Source organism: Vigna umbellata, chromosome 9 (genome assembly GCF_029865625.1).
Source record: "Vigna umbellata cultivar VRB3 chromosome 9, Vumbellata_1.0, whole genome shotgun sequence".
In the NCBI taxonomy this organism is placed as follows: domain Eukaryota; kingdom Viridiplantae; phylum Streptophyta; class Magnoliopsida; order Fabales; family Fabaceae; genus Vigna; species Vigna umbellata.
This window is the reverse complement of record NC_142173.1, coordinates 29887875-29911446: the sequence shown is the minus strand read 5'-3', so window position 1 is coordinate 29911446 and position 23572 is coordinate 29887875.

The following is a 23572-nucleotide window of genomic DNA, read 5'->3' as shown; positions in this document are numbered from 1 at the left end:
GGATGCTCATAATCATGCTAGGAATTGTGACAAATGTCAAAGAGCAGGGACAATCACTAAACGTCATGAGATGCCTTTACAAGGTATTTTAGAGGTTGAGGTCTTTGATTGTTGGGGTATTGACTTTGTTGGACCCTTCCCTCCATCTTTCAACAATGAATATATTCTGGTAGCAGTGGATTATGTGAGTAAATGGGTGGAAGCATTGGCTTGTCCTAAAAATGATGCTAGCACGGTAATTAAATTCCTGAAGAGGCAGATATTCTCACGTTTTGGCACTCCAAGAGTGTTGATCAGTGATGGAGGATCTCATTTTTGCAATTATCAGCTACAGAAAGTACTCAAACACTATGGAGTAAAGCATAAGGTAGCTGCACCTTATCATCCACAAACCAATGGCCAAGCTGAGGTGTCTAACCGGGAGATAAAAAGAATCCTGGAAAAGACTGTGACTTCATCCAGAAAGGATTGGTCTCTCAAATTGGATGATGCTCTTTGGGCTTATAGGACAGCAATGAAGACGTCTATGGGATTATCACCATTTCAACTAGTCTATGGGAAAGCATGCCATTTGCCAGTTGAACTGGAGCATAGAGCATTATGGGCTTTGAAATTCTTGAATTTTGATCCTTATGACACTCAATGCACCCGCAGACGGCAGATTTTGGAGCTTGAAGAAATGCGCTTACATGCATATGATTCATCCAAGGCTTACAAAGACAAAATGAAATTTTATCATGACAGGAAGTTGGTGAATAGAGTCTTCAATCCAGGACAACAGGTATTATTGTTCAATTCAAGATTGAAGATATTTCCTGGGAAGCTGAAGTCAAAATGGACAGGACCATTTGTGATAAAAGAAGTGCATCCGCATGGAGCAATTGAAATCTTTAATCCATCTGATGATCCGCAGAGAAGTTGGGTGGTAAATGGTCAACGTCTCAAGCCTTATCTAGGGGGAGAGGTGCAACAATTGTCCACCATGATGTTGTTAGTGGATCCTTGAAAGTTTGGGTCAGGCTCGGGACGTTAAACAAGCGCTTACTGGGAGGCAACCCAGTACTTTGTAAGTTGTTTTTGTTTTTGTTTTTAGATTAGGGTTTGATGTACTCTATTTGAAACCTGGTTTCTTGTGATGGTTTGCTATTAACTGTGATTGTGTGATAAGTAATGCTGAATGATGCTTATGATTGATTGATGTTGAGATGATGTGCACATTAAAATGCTTATACAGGTGATTCACAAGCTTTGTGAACAAATGCATAATATCATGATTGTGATTGTGAAATTAAACAGGATGTGCATGTCAAATGTGAATGAGCTTATATGTGAGGTTTTGAGCTCCAGAGTTGTTATTGTTGAATGCTATTACTTTGAAAGCATGAATGACTTTGCCCAGGTTTTCTATGATTGAATCAATTGCTTGTTTTGCATCATATGATCAAAGGCCGTGTTTTTGAAACCCTTTTTATTGGCCAAATTCATAAAGTTAGCCTTCTAAAAGAGAACACGTTGTGTTCTATCCTTTGAACCCTTAGCCTTAAACATACACTGAACACCCTTGATTGAAAATCTTTACCTTGAGTTAAGTAGAAGATCTTGTGTGGTATTGTTAAATGTTCAAGTTTGGGGTTATTGGGGAAACATGAAAAAGGAAAAGCATTGAGCTAAGAGCTAAAAGTAAAAATATGCAAAGAAAAAGCAAAGAAAAGAAAAAGAAGCAAAGCTCAATGCAAATGCAAAAAAAAAAGGCAAAAGAAAGTTGGGAATGAATAAGAATAATTGTGTTGTTATGATTCTCTTAACTCAAGGATTTTGTGATCCAGAAAAACCAATTTTCTTGTTAGCCCAGCCACATTATAAGCCATTGAAAAGTCCTTGTGATGATGCATGCTTGTGAATGTTTTTGATTGTGGTAAAATGAAAGGCAAAGTTGATTCATGTGACATTGTGATAGTGGAGTGAATGAGTGAAACACTTTACCTCTTATACACTTGTGTGTTGAGTGAAACACTTTACCTAGTGAGGAAAGATTCCATAAGCACATGAACATCCATGATTAATTGATTGATCATTCATGAAAAATAGCATTTGTTGGAACTTAAATGACTTTGTGAACACTAAAGCATGTGCACATCTTGAATTAACTCTTGGTCATAAGTTTGAGTGAAGTTATTACTTATCTTGAAAAGAGGATTTTGAATGAGTGAACCATCATATGAATTGGTTGGAGATGGAGTTACATTTTGTTTGCTTGAGGACAAGCAAAGTTCTAAGTTTGGGGTTGTGATAACAGTTGAAAAACTGTTATTTTCATGCTTAAAAGTGATACTAAAAGCAACCTTTAGACTTAGAAACTAGCTTGAAATCATGCATTTTGTTTATAGGTTTAATAGCCAATTTAGTCCTCACTTTGGTTGAAAAATCTCAATTTAGTCCCTCGTTATAAAAGTGTTTTACATTAGTCCTAACTTTTAAAATAGTGGATCAGATTGGTCCCTTTCGTTAAATATAAGTTAACGAAATTAATGGATGATGATGTGACACAGCTTAAAGCTGATGTGTTAGATTGGTCCCTCGTTAGCTTTAAGTTGTGTCACATCATCATCCATTAATTTTGTTAACTTATATTTAACAGAAAGGACCAATCTGACCCACTATTTTAAAAGTTAGGACTAATTCAAAACACTTTTATAACGAGGGACTAAATTGAGATTTTTCAACCAAAGTGGGGACTAAATTGGCTATTAAACCTTGTTTATATTTTCAGAAATAAGAGAGCTGGACAGGTTTATGCTTGATTTGAGTGTTTTTGTGCAGGTTTTGAGGTGAATTTGGTGAAAGAAGTGAAGAATGAGAGAGAGGACATTAGAAAAGACAAGAAAGAGTGTAAAAAGAGAAGTCGAAGGCACCGCTCAGCGGCAAACTACCGCTGAGCGGCACTCAAGAGGTGACGTTGGAACCGCTGAGGGGCAAAATGGCCGCTGAGGGGAAGAAAGAAGACGCGCAATCACCGCTGAGCGGTAAATACCGCTGAGCGGCACTTTTTGGGCTTGGACTTTTATAATCTTTTGTAACTCTAGATTAGTATATAAGGGCTTGCACGTCCTATAGTTAGGTATCTTTGGCAGAAACGAGGCAAACACTCTCTCTTTCACCCCTTTGAAGGAGGATCTTGGATGCTCAGGCTACCTCTTCCACTTTATTGGGTTTATTCTTTCATACTTTCATTGTTATTCATCTAGGTTCACCATGAATATGGTGAACTAAACCTTGTATGTTTGTTGGGGAATCAATGTAATCTCTTGAAGCTCTCATATATGGATTTGTTGAGTACATCTTTGAATTAAGACATATGCTTTCTTTCATCATTAGTTAGGGTTTGTCCTCTTTGCTCAATGCTTGCATTGTTTAACTCATTCTAATGCATGATTATTGGTTTTGTCGATACGGACACGTACGGGGAAGTCTAGATCCGGGGAATTTCTCCCAATATTATACTGACAATATTCTATTGGTTGCCTTTAAGCTCCTGCACTCATGAACTAATCATTAGGAATGCTAGGAATTGTATGAACTATTTGATTAGGGAGAAGCCATCTAGAATGGTACATTAGAGAGTGGCATTAACAATGATGATTTGAATGTTGAATTCCTAAAATATATGAGAGTGGATGAGATGAAATTGACCCCCAACAACATATTCATTCATATATTCCATTGAAAGTGTTTATCTTTTGTCTTTGCCATTGATCAAAATTCATGCATACATGTTTATTTTCTGTCTTGCATTTTAAACTCAAATATTTCGTTTGTAAGTCTTAGTTAATCAAGAAACCACATAACTAAACTAGGCCGTGAGTCCTTTGGGAAGAACGATACTTGGTCTTACCAAGTTTTATTACTTGAACGATTCGGTCATACTTGCCGATTGTGAAACAAGTTTGTGACATCATATTTTGGTGCTTACAAATTTGTCCATCATTGGCAAACTTCAGTTCTTGGCAGACTTTGTGGTGATGAAGATGGAGACAGAGAAGATACCTATCATACTTGGAAGACCGTTTATGAAAACGGCCAGAGCTATCATTGATGTAAATGAAGGTATAGTGGTGCTCCAGGACCGAGAGGAGAGAGTGGTTGTAGACGTCTTCAAAGATGAGACGCAAGCACAGGAGGAAGAAGCTAGTCATAAAGCTGCATTTCAAGATGCACACATGACTAGTCATAAAGATGAAAAGCCCAAGGTTGCAGGTAACCATTGTTTGTTGTTTCAGGTACACAAGGAATAAAAGATTGGAAGAGGAGGAGAAATTCTTGGTGACTGGGAGAAAAGAAGACTCCAACTTGGCACACCTGTAAGAATCAAGAACAAGTTGTGGGTTGGGAAGGGCTTTAAAGAGAAGGAGATGATAGAGATAGAGTCTCCACATTCTAGAAGGACCAAAACAGTTCACAGGAAACAACTGAGGAGTTGGTGGAATGACAACATCAACTATAAAGAAGGAACTTGAGCTTTACTGGGTCAAGCTAATGACGTTAAAAGAGCGCTTGCTGGGAGGCAACCCAGTGATTTAAAAAACTTTTAATTTTATTTTGGTTTGTAATTTTTAATCTGTTGAACATGATTTTGTGAATATTTTGCTGAACATAGCATCTACTGTTGGATGCTAGGTGGTTAAGTATCTACTGAAGGATACTAAGTGTGTAACACCTACTAATGGGTGTTGATGAGAAAATTTTGCACCTACTAATGGGTATTGGTAAGTTTTAAACACCTACTGATGGGTGTTGGTGGACTTTGGGTCAGGCTCGTGACGTTAAACAAGCGCTACCTGGGAGGCAACCCAGTTGATTGATTGTTTTTGTTTGTTTCATTTTAGTTGCATAATAGGGTTTGCATAAGTATTCTAAACATTGAATTGCAGGGAACCAGTGAGGGGCATGTTTAGGAGGCACTTAGGTTAAGAAAAGAAGGAGAAGAGCACTTCACGAAAGTGCCGCTGAGCGGTAAAACAACCGCTGAGCGGTACTATCGCAGATTGGCTTTGGTTGCCCCTTAGCGGGACCCGAGCCCATTAGGGTATTTTTATACCCTAAGCTGCGTTTTGGTTTCTCTTTTCAGACTCTTCTCTGCACACACACTCCTACATACCTTTTCAATGGTTCTCTACAACTTTTCCCTCATCCCTTTTTAGAAAATCTCCCTTCCACTCACTTGCTCACTAGTTTTCCATCTAAGTTTGGGGTTGGGAGAAAGCATCATTGAAGGGGCTGATTTCTTCATTGTGGTTTACTAATGCTTAACAATGTATCTTTTGGTTTTGTGAATTATGTTTGATGCAGGGATGGCCTCCTCATCGGGCAAAAAGAATCAAGACTAGAAGATCCAAGAAGAGGAAGATACAGAGGACAGCTCAGGTTGATGAGGAGCTGAGATAGCATTTACGGATGAATGCTATCATATCCTTATGTTTTTGTTGGTTTAAGATTTCTAAACTTATTTATTTTTTGTTTTAGATTAGGGTTTGATGTACTCTATTGGAAACATGGTTTGTTATGATGGTTTGCTATTAACTGTGATTGTGTGATAAGTAATGCTTGATGATGATTAGTGATTGATTGATGTTGAGATAGATGTGCACATAAAATGCTTATACAGGTGATTCACAAGCTTTGTGAACAAATGCAGGATATCATGATTGTGATTGTGAAATTAAGCAGGATGTGTATGTCAAATGTGAATGAGCTTATATGTGAGGTTTTGAGCTCAAGAGTTTTTGGTATGATTGAATGCTATTACTTTGAAAGCATGAATGACTTTGCCAAAGTTTTCTATTATTGAATCAATTGCTTGTTTTGCATCATGTGATCAAGGCCGTTTGTTGGAACCCTTTTTATTGGCCAAATTCATAAAGTTAGCCCACTAAAAGAGAACACTTTGTGTTCTATCCTTTGAACCCTTAGCCTTGAACATACACTGAAACCCTTGATTGAAAATCTTTACCTTGAGTTAAGTAGAAGACCTTGTGTAGTATTGTTAAATGTTCAAGTTTGGGGTTGTTGGGAAAACATGAAAAAGTAAAAGCATTGAGCTAAGAGCTAAAAAGTAAGAATATGCAAAGAAAAAAAAAAGAAAAAGAAAAGAAAAGAAAAAGAAGCAAAGCTCAATGCAAATGCAAAGGCAAGTTGGGAAGAATAAGAAAAATTGTGTTGTTATGATTCTCTTAACTCAAGGATTTTGTGATCCAGAAAAACCAATTTTCTTGTTAGCCCAGCCACATTATAAGCCATTGAAAAGTCCTTGTGATGATGCATGCTTGTGAATGTTTTTGATTGTGGTAAAATGAAAGGAAAAGTTGATTCATGTAACATTGTGATAGTGGAGTGAATGAGTGAAACACTTTACCTCTTATACACTTGTGTGTTGAGTGAAACACTTTACCTAGTGAGGAAATATTCCATAAGCACATGAACATCCATGCTTAATTGATTGATCATTCATGAAAAATAGCATTTGTTGGAATTTAAATGACTTTGTGAACACTAAAGCATGTGCACATCTTGATTGAACTCTTGGTCATAAGTTTGAGTGAAGTTGTTACTTATCTTGAAGAAGAGGATTTTTGAATGATTGAACCATCATATGAATTGGTTGAAAATTGAGTTACATCTTGTTTGCTTGAGGACAAGCAAAATTCTAAGTTTGGGGTTATGATAACAGTTGAAAAACTGTTATTTTCATGCTTAAAATTGACACAAAAAGCAACCTTTACACATAGAAACTAGCTTGAAATCATGCTTTTATCCATATTTTCAGAAATAAGAGAGTTGGACAGGTTTATGCTTGATTTCAGTGTTTTTGTGCAGGTTTTAAGGTGAATTTAGTGAAAGAAGTGAAGAAGGAGAGAGATGGAATCAGAAAAGTCAACCAGAAACCAGAAAAGTCAATCAGTCAACTAGTCAACCAAAAAGTCAACCAGTCAACCAGAATACGAAAAAAGTCAACCAGACGAGTTTTGGGCCAGTTTTATGCGATTTTATGATCTGCTTGGGCCTGGACCCGTTTTCTATTATTTTTATGTCCTATTTAAAGACCTACATGTCTTAGGGTTGGTATCTTTGGCAGAAACAAAGCAAACACTCTCTTCCACCCCTTTGAAGGAGGATCTTGGATGCTCAGGCTAACTCTTCACCTTTCTAGGGTTTTATCTTTCATTCTTTCATTATTGTTCATCTAGGTTCACCATGAATATGGTGAACTAAACCTTGTATGTTTGTTGGGGAATCAATGTAATCTTTTGAAGCTGTCATATATGGAATTTGTGCTTGCATCTTAATCTAAGATTTATGCTTTCCTTCATCATTAGTTAGGGTTTTTCCTCTTTGCCTAATGCTTGCTTTGTTTAACTCATTCAATGCATGATTATTGATTTTGTCGATACGGGAACGTACGGGGAAGTCTAGATCCGGGGAATTACTCCCAATATTATATTGGTTGTCGTTAAGCTCCTGTGCTAAGAGAACTAATTATTAGGAATGCCAAGAATCGTATGAACTCGTAATTAGGGATAGGCCTTCTTGACAAGGTAATTTAGAGAGTGGCATTAACAATGATGATTTGAATGTTGAGTTCCTAAAATATATGAGAGTGGATAAGATGAAATTGACCCCCAACAACATATTCATATATATATATATATATATATATATATATATATATATATATATATATATATATATATATATATATATATTTCATTGAAAGTGCTTGTCTTTTTCTTTTGCCATTGATCAAAACCTCATGCATACATGTTTATTTTCGTCTTTTGCATAGTACAATCCAATTATTTCGTCCTTAAGTCTTAGCAAATCAACGAATCACATAACTAAACTAGGCCGTGAGTCCTTTGGGAGAACGATACTTGGTCTTACCAAGTTTATTACTTGAAACGATTCGGTCATACTTGCCGATTGTTCAACAAGTTTGTGACATCATATTTTGGTGATCATAAATTTGTGCATCATTCATCTCTCTCCTTCTTCACTTCTTTCACTAAATTCACCTTAAAACCTGCACAAAAACACTGAAATCAAGCATAAACCTGTCCAGCTCTCTTATTTATGAAAATATAAATAAAAACATGATTTCAAGCTAGTTTCTAAGTATAAAGGTTGCTTTTAGTATCAATTTTAAGCATGAAAATAACAGTTTTTCAACTGTTATCAACACCAAAAAGTGCAAAAGGAGAAGCCGCAAGTACCGCTCAGCGGCAGTTTACCGCTGAGCGGCACTCAGGAAGTCACGGGAGATCCGCTGAGGGCCAAAATGGCCCCTCAGGGGAAGAAACCAACTCACGCACTTACCGCTAAGCGGTACTTTACCGCTGAGCGGCACACTTATGGGCTTGGGCCTAGATTTTCTGTAATTTTAGATTAGTATATAAGCTTTAGGACATCTTAGGGTTTGTATCTTTGGCAGAAACGAAGCAAACACTCTCTCTTCCACCCCTTTGAAGGAGGATCTTGGATGCTCAGGCTACCTCTTCACCTTTCTAGGGTTTTATCCTTCATTCTTTCATTTTTGTTCATCTAGGTTCACCATAAATATGGTGAACTAAACCTTGTATGTTTGTTGGGGAATCAATGTAATCTTTTGAAGCTCTCATATATGGAATTTGTGCTTGCATCTTAATCTAAGACTTATGCTTTCTTTCATCATTAGTTAGGGTTTTTCCTCTTTGCTCAATGCTTGCTTTGTTTAACTCATTCAATGCATGATTATTGGTTTTGTCGATACGGGAACGTACGGGGAAGTCTAGATCCGGGGAATTACTCCCAATAGTATATTGGTTGTCGTTATGCTCCTGTGCTCAAAGAACTAATTATTAGGAATGCTAGGAATTGTATGAACTCGTAATTAGGGATAGGCCTTCTTGACAAGGTAATTTAGAGAGTGGCATTAACAATGATGACTTGAATGTTGAATTCCTAAAATATATGAGAGTGGATAAGATGAAATTGACCCCCAACAACATATTCATCCATATATTCCATTGAAAGTGTTTGTATTTTGTTTTAGCCATTGATCAACCTCATGCATACATGTTTATTTTCGTCTTTTGCATAGTATAATCCAATTATTTTGTTCTTAAGTCTTAGCTAATCAATGAATCACATAACTAAACTAGGCCGTGAGTCCTTTGGGAGAACGATACTTGGTCTTACCGAGTTTATTACTTGAAACGATTCGGTCATACTTGCCGATTGTAAAACAAGTTTGTGACATCATATTTTGGTGATCATAAATTTGTGCATCATTCATCTCTCTCCTTCTTCACTTCTTTCACTAAATTCACCTTAAAACCTGCACAAAAACACTGAAATCAAGCATAAACCTGTCCAGCTCTCTTATTTATGAAAATATAAATAAAACCATGATTTCAAGCTAGTTTCTAAGTATAAAGGTTGCTTGTAGTATCAATTTTAAACATGAAAATAACAGTTTTTCAATTGTTATCAACACCAAAAAGTGCAAAAGGAGAAGCCGCAAGTACCGCTCAGCGGCAGTTTACCGCTGAGCGGCACTCAGGAAGTCACGGGAGATCCGCTGAGGGCCAAAATGGCCCCTCAGGGGAAGAAACCAACTCACGCACTTACCGCTAAGCGGTACTTTACCGCTGAGCGGCATACTTATGGGCTTGGGCCTAGATTTTATGTAATTTTAGATTAGTATATAAGCTTTAGGACGTCCTAGGATTTGTATCTTTGGCAGAAACGAAGCAAACACTCTCTCTTCCACCCCTTTGAAGGAGGATCTTGGATGCTCAGGCTACCTCTTCACCTTTCTAGGGTTTTATCCTTCATTCTTTCATTTTTGTTCATCTAGGTTCACCATAAATATGGTGAACTAAACCTTGTATGTTTGTTGGGGAATCAATGTAATCTTTTGAAGCTCTCATATATGGAATTTGTGCTTGCATCTTAATCTAAGACTTATGCTTTCTTTCATCATTAGTTAGGGTTTTTCCTCTTTGCTCAATGCTTGCAATGTTTAACTCATTCAATGCATGATTATTGGTTTTGTCGATACGAGAACGTACGGGGAAGTCTAGATCCGGGGAATTACTCCCAATAGTATATTGGTTGTCGTTAAGCTCCTGTGCTCAAAGAACTAATTATTAGGAATGCTAGGAATTTTATGAACTCGTAATTAGGGATAGGCCTTCTTGACAAGGTAATTTAGAGAGTGGCATTAACAATGATGACTTGAATGTTGAATTCCTAAAATATATGAGAGTGGATAAGATGAAATTGACCCCCAACAACATATTCATCCATATATTCCATTGAAAGTGTTTGTATTTTGTTTTAGCCATTGATCAACCTCATGCATACATTTTTATTTTCGTCTTTTGCATAGTATAATCCAATTATTTTGTTCTTAAGTCTTAGCTAATCAATGAATCACATAACTAAACTAGGCCGTGAGTCCTTTGGGAGAACGATACTTGGTCTTACCGAGTTTATTACTTGAAACGATTTGGTCATACTTGCCGATTGTAAAACAAGTTTGTGACATCATATTTTGGTGATCATAAATTTGTGCATCATTCATCTCTCTCCTTCTTCACTTCTTTCACTAAATTCACCTTAAAACCTGCACAAAAACACTGAAATCAAGCATAAACCTGTCCAGCTCTCTTATTTATGAAAATATAAATAAAAACATGATTTCAAGCTAGTTTCTAAGTATAAAGGTTGCTTTTAGTATCAATTTTGAGCATGAAAATAACAGTTTTTCAATTGTTATCAACACCAAAAAGTGCAAAAGGAGAAGCCGCATGTACCGCTCAGCGGCAGTTTACCGCTGAGCGGCACTCAGGAAGTCATGGGAGATCCGTTGAGGGCCAAAATGGCCCCTCAGGGGAAGAAACCAATTCACGCACTTACCGTTGAGCGGTACTTTACCGCTGAGCGGCATACTTATGGGCTTGGGCCTAGATTTTCTATAATTTTAGATTAGTATATAAGCTTTAGGACGTCCTAGGGTTTGTATCTTTGGCAAAAACGAAGCAAACACTCTCTCTTCCACCCCTTTGAAGGAGGATCTTGGATGCTCAGGCTACCTCTTCACCTTTCTTGGGTTTTATCCTTCATTCTTTCATTTTTGTTCATCTAGGTTCACCATAAATATGGTGAACTAAACCTTGTATGTTTGTTGGGGAATCAATGTAATCTTTTGAAGCTCTCATATATGGAATTTGTGCTTGCATCTTAATCTAAGACTTATGCTTTCTTTCATCATTAGTTAGGGTTTTTCCTCTTTGCTCAATGCTTGCTTTGTTTAACTCATTCAATGCATGATTATTGGTTTTGTCGATACGGGAACTTACGGGGAAGTCTAGATCCGGGGAATTACTCCAAATAGTATATTGGTTGTCGTTAAGCTCCTGTGCTCAAAGAACTAATTATTAGGAATGCTAGGAATTGTATGAACTCGTAATTAGGGATAGGCCTTCTTGACAAGGTAATTTAGAGAGTGGCATTAACAATGATGACTTGAATGTTGAATTCCTAAAATATATGAGAGTGGATAAGATGAAATTGACCCCCAACAACATATTCATCCATATATTCCATTGAAAGTGTGTGTATTTTGTTTTAGCCATTGATCAACCTCATGTATACATGTTTATTTTCGTCTTTTGCATAGTATAATCCAATTATTTTGTTCTTAAGTCTTAGCTAATCAATGAATCACATAACTAAACTAGGCCGTGAGTCCTTTGGGAGAACGATACTTGGTCTTACCGAGTTTATTACTTGAAACGATTCGGTCATACTTGCCGATTGTAAAACAAGTTTGTGACATCATATTTTGGTGATCATAAATTTGTGCAACATGTATGCAGGAGGCAATTCGAACTAGGAGCAAGAAAACTGCAGAACCTCTTCTTGAAGGTTTAGACGAGAGTAGACGGAGGAGAAGAATCTGTACATCTAGAGAACTTTTCCCTCCTTCGGAAACTCTGTTGCAACCATCACCACAAGGTTCTGACCGTAGCACTAAGAACATGGAAAATAATAATATCAGAAGAACTCTTGCAGATTACACAAATATAGCTGGACCTCATCATTTTAACAGCATAGCAAGACCAAGAGTCAATGCAGCTAACATGGAGGTCAAACCAGCGTTGATCCAACTGGTAAAAAGTAATCAATTCAATGGGTTGTCTCACGAAAGCCCATATGAGCACCTCACAACATTTAATGAGATCTACAACACGGTGAAAATAAATGGGGTATCGGACGAAGCAATCAAACTTAGCTTGTTTCCATTCTCATTAGGCGGCAATGCTAAGCTTTGGTTGAATTCTTTTCCAGAGGGAAGCTTTACAGGGTGGGAAGCAGTGGTGACAAAGTTCCTAAATAAATACTTTCCACAATCAAAGGTGATTAAAGGAAAGCAAGAGATTTCATCATTCAGGGAAGGCATGGAGGAATCACTGGGTCATGCATGGGATAGATATAAAAGCTTGTTACGAAAAACTCCCACGCATGGATTTGAAGAAGAGGAAGTAGTCCTAACTTTCCTTGGAGGTCTTGGTTCACAAACCAAGATGATGCTTGACGCCTCAGCAGGAGGAAACATCAAATGGAAAACTCTAGAGGAAGCTACATAAATCATTGAAAATATGGCTACTAGTGACAACGAGCTAAACAGTGAAAGAGGAGCTCCTATCCAACAAAAAGGAGTTCTACAATTACAAACAAATGATGCCTTGCTAGCACAGAATAAAATACTAACTCAACAACTGGAGACTCTTACAAAAACACTTGCACAATTGCCTAAAGAGTTAAAGACTGTTGCACAGGTTCAATCACAGTTGTGTGAATTATGTGGGGGTGACCATATCAATGGTCAATGCGCCTTTCCAGCAGAAGCCGTAGAGGATGTTAATTATATGGCCAATCAATACCGTCAAGGGAATTTCAATCAAGGGTGGAAACCACACCCAAGCATTGGTCAAGGACAAACTGGGCAAGTTGGGCAATTTAACAAGCAACAGCAGCAACCAACCTTATGGCAGCAGATTTCTATACTTAATGAAAGGTCAATAAGGATGAAAGAAACTCTTAATCAGTTCATACAGAAAACTGAGTCTACTCAAAAGAGCACTGAAGCTGTTATCAAGAATTTGGAGATTCAGATGGGTCAGATCACTAAGCAGGTGGAAGAGAGGCCAGATAAAAATTTTGGGGCTAATACTGAGGTTAACCCTAGAGAAGAATGTAAAGTGTTAGAGAGTACTAAAGATGAGATAGTTGAGTTAGAGAAAGGAGAGACATAAAAAGAAAAGAGAGAAAAGAGAGAAAAAGAAAAAGAACACAAAAGAGAGAAAAGAGAGATAGAGATATTATAGTTTGTGTACGCAAACTCCAGTTCTTGGTAGACTTTGTGGAGATGGAGATGGAAACTGAAAAGATACCCATTATTCTTGGAAGACCGTTTATGAAAACGGCCAAAGCTATCATTGATGTGAACGAAAGTATAGTGGTGCTCCAAGACCGAGAGGAGAGAGTTGTTGTAGATGTCTTCAAAAATGAGAGGCAGATACAGGAAGAAGAAGCTAGTAATAGAGTTGCATTTCAAGATGTACACATGACTAGTCCTGAAGATGAAAAGCCCAAGCTTAAAGGTAAACATTGTTTATTGTTTCAGGTACAGAAAGGAGAAAAGATTGGAAGAGGAAGAAAAGTTCCTGATGACTGAATGAAAGGAAGACCCCAACTTGGTGCACCTGAGAGATTCAAAAACAAGTTGTGGGTTGTGAAAGGCTACAAAGAAAAGGAGATGATAGATATATAATCTCCATATTCTAGAAGAGTCAAAACAGTACACAGGAAACAGTTGAGGAGTTGGTGGGACACGGACATCAACTATGAAGAAGGAACTTGAACTTTATTGGGTCAAGCTAATGACATTAAAAGAGCGCTTGCTGGGAGGCAACCCAGTGATTTAAGAACTTTTGATTTTATTTTGGTTTTGTAATTTTTAATCAGTTAGACATTATTTTTTTAAATATTTTGTTGGATATAGCATCTACTGAAGGATGCTAGGTGGTTAAGTATCTACTGAAGGATACTAGGTTTGTAACACCTACTGATGGGTGTTGGTAAGAAAGTTTTGCACCTACTGATGGGTGCTGGAGGATTCTGGGTCAGGCTCGTGACGTTAAACAAGCGCTACTTGGGAGGCAACCCAGTTGATTGATTATATTGTTTCTGTTTGTTTTGTTGTAGTAGCATAATAGGGTTTTGCATGAGTAATCTGAAAATTTAATTGCAGGGAACCAGTGAGGGGCATGTTTAGGAGGCACTTAGGTTAAGCAAGGAAGAAGAAGAGCACTTCACGAAAGTGTCGTTGAGCGGTACTATCGCAGAACGGGCTTAGGTTGCCCCTTAGCGGAACCCAAGCCCATTAGGGTATTTTTATATCCTAAGCTGCGCATTAGCTCCTCTTTTCACACTTTTCTCTGCACACACACTCCTACATACCTTTTCCAAGGTTCTTCACATCTTTTCCCTCTTCCCTCTTGAGAAAATCTCTCTTTCACTCACTTTCTCACTAGTGTTCCATCTAAGTTTGGTGTTGGAAGAGAGCATCTAAGCTTGGAAGCATTCTCATTTCATCTAGCATCTCCACCCAAGTAAGTCAAGCATTTTGTTCATTCTAGGGTTCTTGAGTTTGAATGTGATTGTTAAAGCATGAATATTTAGGGGTTTGATTTCTATGCATGATTTGATGATTAAATTGATGTTTGAACCGAATGAACTTAATGATTTTAATCTAGAAAACTGAAAATTGCATGTTGGTGGAGTTAGGATAGGTTAAAAAGGATTTTTCAAAAATCTGCAGAGTCACCGGTCAAGGGTAAATTGCCGCTGAGCGACACTCTGCCAGACTTGAAATTTTTGATGCATTGTGTTCTGGATTGCTGCACTGGTGGCGCTGAGGGGTGATTTTGACCCTCAGCGGTGGTTTAGCTTCGAAATGAGGAGTGTTCTGTGTTTTACTAATGATTAACAACATATTTATTGGTTTTGTATCTGTGTTTGATTATAGGAATGACATCCTCTTCAGGAAAAAGGTTGAAGTCCATGGCATCTAAAAGAAAAGAAAAGGAACCAAAACAACCCCATTCTAGTAGGTTCCTATCTCGCAAACATGAGAAGCACTTCAAGGTGGTCCAAGATAGGAGACTCCTTATGGAGAGAAAGGTTGGAATGATACCTAACTTTGCTCCTCAATTTGGAGAGCAATTGTTAGGGAATGATTGGGGGAAGCTAGCCACATACCCTACACCTTCCAATATAGTTGTGGTAAAAGAATTCTACACCAATGCAAGGAAGATTGGTGATTATCCAGCTGAGAACTACCTAGGCTATGTCAGAGGCCATGCTATCAGGTATGATCCTGATTCCATCAACAACTTCTTGGATACTGTGTGGGCTAGTGAGCAGTGCCAGTTTGCTCTTTGTATGGAAGAAGGTGCTGATTTTGATGATGTGGAGAGAGTTCTATGTGTACCCGGAGGACATTTTCAAAGGAATAGAACTGGTGCTGTGGTGAATATTAGGAGGACTGACTTGACTCCTCTTGCAAAGTATTGGATGGCGTTTTCTCATGCCAACTAATGAGAGGGTCGCGCCTCCCACAAAAGTTGTGCATAAAAGAATGCAGTATAGTTACTAGGAAGTGACTCCTAGGTCGTCTCTCAAGGACCAAATGTGGTTCGAGTCTCAGGTCAAACACGAACGGGGGGTTGAAAGTGTTTTTGTGATTCGAAATGAACTAAATTAAAACTGGAAATTAAATACAGCCAAACATTAGTGAAAACATTGAAATAAATAAACAAAGCATAAAGACCGAACGACCCTACGGATGACCGAAGATCGAACCGCCTCTAAACAAGTGCGGAAATTGAAAATGCAGGAAAATAAATAAACACTTAAACTCTTGGCAAATAAGGAAATGCACATTAATGTTGTGGAGATGCAACACGCCAATACAAACACCATGGAGTTGGAATCAAACATTCAATGCAAAAAGGCTGGAGTAAAATAAATAAAAAAAAAACAAGTAAACCAAGCATTTTAATGGAATTCAAAACGGAAATTACACTAAGAATAAACGTTAATCAGTAAAAGGAACAAATCAGCTGCTTTGCATTCTAATGTATAAAATAATAAAACCAATTAAAGTGATAAAGGTTGGAAGCGTGGACCACTTTTCTCCAGAACAACAAAATGAACCATGCTTGCTTCACAAGATTAAATCAGCGCTTGCAATTAAAACTGAGAGTTGCTTCCATTAATAACTGCATTATCTTCTTTAAAAAGCCAAATGACAACATCTATACTCGTGCAATAATTAAAAACCGAGAGCTCACGTTTCCACGCACACCTTGCTAGTCGTAACACCTAATGAAATCACCTTCCACTTCTCTTCCAGCTCAACAACGTGAATCAACATTTTTTTAATAACAAAAAGTAAATGCAGAACTCCAAAGCAAATGGAAAGGAAAATGATCACCCCCACACCGACGCTGGACGTAACCACAGCCTGTGCTGCCCATTCATCATTCAATAACAACGTTCTGAAAAAAAAATAAATAAATAAAACAAGAGCAGAATCCTAGAATATCAAACTAGTAACGAGTGGCAAGTGGCGGCTGCTTCCAGCATGATGAAATGAAAAGCACCACTCAACCATAACCCTCCATGCTTTCTTTTTCCCACTTTCCTCTCGGTGGCGGCTCAGCAAAAAGAAAAACCTCCTCCCCCGCTTCCCGAAAACTCGGAGTCAAAGAAAAATATATTCCCCCATTACAAGAACCTCCAAAACAAATAAAATGAGAGAGTAAAAATGGCCAAATGCAAGTGGCTGCTGGAACAGCTCCAGGCCGAGACACCACCCCCCCTGCACACTGCTGGAGCCCCCTTTTTGTGCACGTTCACGCTAGATAAAACCCGAGAGGTCCCGCTGGAAGCCAAACCCAGGTGTTGGACGTTGCTTTTGGGTCGTGACGTGCGTGATTGTGCTACTGGGCTGCTACTTCTTTCTCCACGTGCTAGATTGTTGGATGAAGAAATAAATGGGTGCAAACCGTGATGAATGAAGAACGGAAGTTGTTGTTCCTGGTGCTTCTTTCCAGCCCAAATGTGTGAGTGCTGCTGCTGGATGCACCCCCTTTTTCAATTGAAGCACCCCTTTTCCAAAGAACCAAACAGTAAAATCACCATAGTGTCCTCTTTCTTGTACACACTTCTTTTATGGAGAGTCTTGAATCATGTGATGGCCCTCTAAATGTCCCAAATTATATTTCCAAAATTTTCCCTGAAATCAATAATACAAATAATTTGCTCAAATAATCCAAATTAATTAAAATTAGAATTTTTGGTCAAATTAAGCACAATTAGTAAAAAATGGGAAAATATTGGACAATTAAGCACAATTCCCCGATTAATTCTAGCACAATAAACTAAGTGAAGTGAACAAAATATTGACTCATCAAAATAGACCACACTTAGTCTTTTGCACTCCTGGGCAAAATCAAGACGCAAATCAGGGAATAGTTCAAAGGACATCAGGGAAGTGACACAAACTCAGCACACAGAAAATAAAGACTAACAAGGACAGAAACAGAATTACACAGTTCTCAAGAACCTGGACAAAGAAAAGCAGTAGACAATATCCAACACTAAATCGAAGAAAGCAGATACTCATGTAATCATCCAAGCAATTCAAGACATGGCAAAATGATCAATCAGCATTTTGATGAGAGGGTCGCACCTCCCACAAAAGTTGTGCATTAAAGAATGCAGTATAGTGCTAGGAAGTGACTCCTAGGTCGTCTCTCAAGGACCAATTGTGGTTCGAGTCTCAGGTCAAACAAGTAGTGGGGGGTTTTGAAAGTGTTTTTGTGATTTTAAATGAACTAAATTAAAACTTGAAATTAAATACAACTAAACATAATTGAAAACAGTGAAATGAATTAACAAAGCGTGAAGACCGAACGGTCCTACAGATGACCGAACGGTTCTACATTAAGACCGAACGGTCTCTAAAGCAAGTGAGGAAATTGGAAATGCACGAAGATAAAAACACCGAACATAATAGACAACATAGTGAACGAAAACAGTAAATTAAACAGTCCTAAAAAAATGTGTGAACTAATTAAAATGCAGCAAATAACAAAGAAACATTTGGTGGTGCTATTCAAATGCAAGACTTTCGCTGAAACATTAAATACACAAACCAATGAGAAATAAAAGAAAATCTGAAAAAAAAATCTTGAACCAAATTAAAATGCAATGTTGGGCTAAAAAGTGAAAAGTTGAAACACCCCTCCAAATTTAATCACCTTATACACCCTAAAAGAAATATTCAATTCGTTTGTCTCTTCAATCATAAATCAATGTTCCCAGCTTGCACACTTCTCTCTAAGAAAAGAAATTTAAAATAAAAAAGAATCCATCATCGTTCAACATTGCTAAATGAAAACTAGCGTTTCTCTTTTCCTAAGAGCAAGAAAAAGTAAAATGAATTCCTAAGTAGGTGGCGGATGCATTCCTTTCCTCTTTTTTCCAGGATAATCACCGTGCACCAAATTTAAAAGAAAGAAATCACGGTGCTGCACCACTTCTTCATTCAGTGAACAATTGGTCTTTTCTCCCAGAAGAGTAAACATAATATAATATAGTATGTGGCAGCAAGCACCGTGCAGCTGGGACAAAGCTCAATGGCAAATGATAAATACAATATTTAGCTAAAGAAAATTAATGCTCATTGAAAAACGTGAATGATATTTCATTGAATTTAACTTCCAAACCAGCAGCTCCTTCACTTTTTGTATTTCAACAACTAGAATGTAAAACTCATTATCATCCAAGCATGATTACAATATGTAAAAGAAAATTTTTATGCACCTCCCGAAAAATCACCATGTGTGCCTCATGAAAATAAATCTCCTCTCTCAATGCTGAAGCACGCGTGTTTCTTTTCTCCAAGCGAAGATGAATGTCCGCCTCTTCTAAAAAGAAAGATGCTCGTCTAAAATCCCATCATCCACCGAACGCACCATTTTTCCCCTCCTGTTCAAAAACCGAGAGACAAAACAAAGAAGTAATGAGTTGCCCAGGCCAAGTGGCGGCTGGTTCCCTCCTTTTTTCTGCCCTAGGCCGAGAGCTCTCGCTTCTTCCTCTCTTCTTCCTAGACCATGAGTGCTGCAGACCGTGTGCACCCCTCCAATAACAGGCCAAAATCAATTCTTCATTTTCTCACTCCGTGACGGCTGGAACAGCTCCCTCTCCATCAGGTGAGTTTTTACTTACTCCGTGCAGCCCACCATTTCTCTGGACCGTGTGCTTATTTCTGCTTCCAGCCGTGGGCTCCTTCTTTGCTGGACGCACCCCTTGACCGTGAAGAATGAGCGTGGACGTGTGCTGGACCGCTGCCCTCCAAAGTTGTTGTGTGAACCGCCTAAGATGAAGAACGTGCTGGACCATGAACGTGGCAGCTGCTGGGCCACTTCTGTGCTTTCATTTTTTTCTCCATGCCACCTCCAAAGTTCAAGTATTCCAGCTGCTCATGGACGTGGCAGCACTTCACATTTAAATTGCTCGGCTGGACCATGTGCTGGATGCACCCCCAAAATTGAAATCCACACCTCCTCTCTCATTTAGCCTCTAAATGTCCCAAATTGTATTTCCAAAATTTTCCCTACAATTAATAATGCAAATAACTAGCTCAAATCATTCAAATTAATTAAAATAAGAATTTCTGATCAAATTAAGCACAATTAGGAAAAATGGAAAAATACCGGACATTTAAGCACAATTCCCCGATTAATTCTAGTACAATAAACTAAGTGAAGTGAATAAAATATTGACTCATCAAAATAGACCACACTTAGTCTTTTGCACTCCTGGGCAAAACCAAAACGAAAACCAGGGAACTACTCAAACATCAGGGAGTTGACACAGACTCGACAGACAGACAACAAAGACTCCAAAACAGAACCACAGTTGCACAATTCTCACGAAATCTGGACAGTAAAAGGTATAGGCAGAATCCAACACAGAGTCAACGAAAGTAGATACTCAAAGAATCATCCAAACAATTCAGTACAAGGAAAGCAGTCAATCAGTTCAAGAGATGAATCAAAAGCAATAGAGCCTCACAGATGCACACAATCAGTGTTTCTCTCAAGTGTTTAAGGTAAATCAATGTCACTCAATGCACTCAAGAAAGCAATCACAAATAGACTTGGCAAGCCTCTAATATCAACACTCAAGCATATACGCATGTTCAAATCAAAAGGTCTTTTCATGGTTGTAATAAGGCCAAGGACAAGGGAGGATATATCTGGATAAGAAGCTACAAACCATAAGGAACAGAGGAGCAATGGGGAACAAGTGTAAACACATTCAAACACACCCACAACCTCTAATTCCATCCTCTTCTTGACTCCATTATTCACAATTATTCACATTTTTTTTTCTATTTTTCTGCTCTCTTTTTTTTTCCTGTCTCTTTTCTTTTCTTCTCTTTTCAAAACAAAACTGTAAAATACAAGATACACATATATTTACCAAAACAAAACAAGAAGAGGAACCAACTAGCCAACTCATCAGAAACCCCCAAGAGACCACACTTGTTCCCAAAACACTTCCAAAGCTCCAAAATTCCCTAAGGTTAAGGTAATCATGGTTTTTCACTTAGGGCTAGTGTATGAGCATTCGAAATAAAGAAATGGGGGAAAGTATAGGCTCAAAAAGGGTTTTCAAAGGATTAGAACAAGGTGAGCTTATTTGGCTAGAGAGGCTCAAGAACAAAACTGCCTTTATCACTTCCAAACATGCATATCAATCAAGAATTATCAACAAGAGTCAAGCCAAGGCATATGTGCAAGCAATCAAGAGACATATCACACACAAGAAAGAACATAAAGTGGCTCAAATTCTCACACAGGGCATTTGTGTCACAATCAATTCAACTCTCAATCATCATGATCATCTTCCAAGCAAAGAAAAGCAAGAATTTCAAACTAATCAAAGTATCAATGAAGTGAAGTGAAAGACCACTCTACAACTTAAACAAAGTCCAGAAATGAAGATAATCATGTAAAACTGTACACAAGACAAAACAAAAATAACCTAGAAAAGAAAAAATTTAACCAAGAAAACAAAAGCTAACAGAAAAATCAGAATCTCCCCCAATAGACCACACTTAAACTACACAGTGTCCTCAATGTGTCATAAGCATAAGATCAGAAATCATAACAGTCAACAGATCATGGACAAGTGCAATAAAAGTAGGGAAAGGTGAGAAGAGAAAAGGAAAACTCCCCTGATCATGGTGGCAGTTGCCAATTTTGGACTTACAGGGAGATGTCTTCCACCATTGGACCCAGCCAGGAAGTTTTGAGGACGAACTGCTTCATCCTCCATATTTGATCAAGCAGGGAAATGTCTTCCACAGCTGGATCTAAGAAGAAGTGATTGTTGATGAGCGGGTTCACCAGGTGCTTATTGATCTTGAAGCTTTTGTCATTGTGAGCACCTTTGTTGTCCACTGTGGGTGTTTGTTGATCAAATTCATTTGTACCTCCTGCAATAGGGTTAGTGCAATGTGGCTCTACAGAAATTTCATGCAGGGGTATAACACCCAATCCCAGTGTAACAGGCTGAACCTCAGATACATCCTCAAAACATGAATCAATTTCCAAATTAAAAGTAATATCAATAACAGACTCAGATTCATGTTCAGTGCATTGAGAATAAACATCTGGATGTGATATCAAAAAGTGGTTCTCATCATGCACAGAGGGAGAAATAAAAACATGCTCAACAACAATATGATCATCAACATACCTCTCAACAGCATAATCATGAACAACATAATCATCACTGACATAATCATACTGAGGTATGCTTACCTCCACTTCCCTGAAGATTGGAAGAGTGGTGGAAGCTGATGATGGTCTACCTTTCTCAAAAATGTTTCTCATATATGCCTGGTCCTCGAAATCTTTCTCGGTCTCCTCAGGTGCAAGAGTGGGACCAACTGAAGGTGGGAAAGTATGTGGCGCAGTAGTAAGCTCATGACTCTTCTCCCCATCTTCTATGTTGATGCCACTATCATCATCATCTGGAATCTGAACAGTCTGAAATGGTAACTCTGAATCTTGAGACTGTTCCTCAGTGAGTTGAGTGGCCATCTGCCCTATCTGATCAGTCATACTCTGAATGGCAGCTCCTATTTCTTGCTGGAACTGCATGTTCTCTTGCTGAAACTGAAGGTTCTGCATGGTCATCTGCTCCAACAACTCCTGCAATGTAGGCTCAGAAGTAGAAGGCTGAGGAGCTATTTGGGCAGGAGCATCATATTGTTGACTTTGGTATTGCTGGACTGGTGGAGGCATACAAGTACTCTGGAATGGTGGTTCTTGATAATGATGTTGTGGAGCATTATACCATTCCAAGGTAGGGTCATTCCATCCAAGACCGTTGCTGTAAACATATTGCACAAGGGAAAATTTGCTCAGAAACTGATGCTCAAGATATCCCCAATCGGTAACGGATCTCAGAGGAAGAGAGTCTTCCCAATCCTTAGTTGCTCCTTGTAATGAATGCGGAAATGCGCTCAAGAAAATGTAATCAAGAGGGACATCGGGAGGCTTCATTGAAGAGCACATGATGTGGAGCTCCTCCAAATGTCTGTGTGGGCATTCTCCTGCAAAACCATGAAACTTAGGTAGCAAATGTATCAGTCCAGAGGTGAGATCGCAATGAAGATCATCCTCCTTAAGTGAAACCGGCTCACAAAGAGCACTCTCAGAAATTAGAGGATGAGTCATATTGTTCTCAACATAGAAATCAGCAGAATATGAATTACAATCAGAGTAACATCCAGAAGGAGAATCATAATCAGAGGCACTAGCAAAACAAGCAGTATTCACGAAATCAGAATAGGTAGACATGGAAAAAGAAAAATACTACAAATTACGAAACAAATAAAACACAACACATTTATACATGCAACACGCACACACAAAACAGAACATCACATCACATCACATCACAACACAAGACAAAACACAACACACACAAACACAACAAAAACCTAAGACCGAACCATTGGTCCCCGGCAACGGCGCCATTTTGATGAGAGGGTCGCGCCTCCCACAAAAGTTGTGCATAAAAGAATGCAGTATAGTTACTAGGAAGTGACTCCTAGGTCGTCTCTCAAGGACCAAATGTGGTTCGAGTCTCAGGTCAAACACGAACGGGGGGTTGAAAGTGTTTTTGTGATTCGAAATGAACTAAATTAAAACTGGAAATTAAATACAGCCAAACATTAGTGAAAACATTGAAATAAATAAACAAAGCATAAAGACCGAACGACCCTACAGATGACCGAAAATCGAACCGCCTCTAAACAAGTGCGGAAATTGAAAATGCAGGAAAATAAATAAACACTTAAACTCTTGGCAAATAAGGA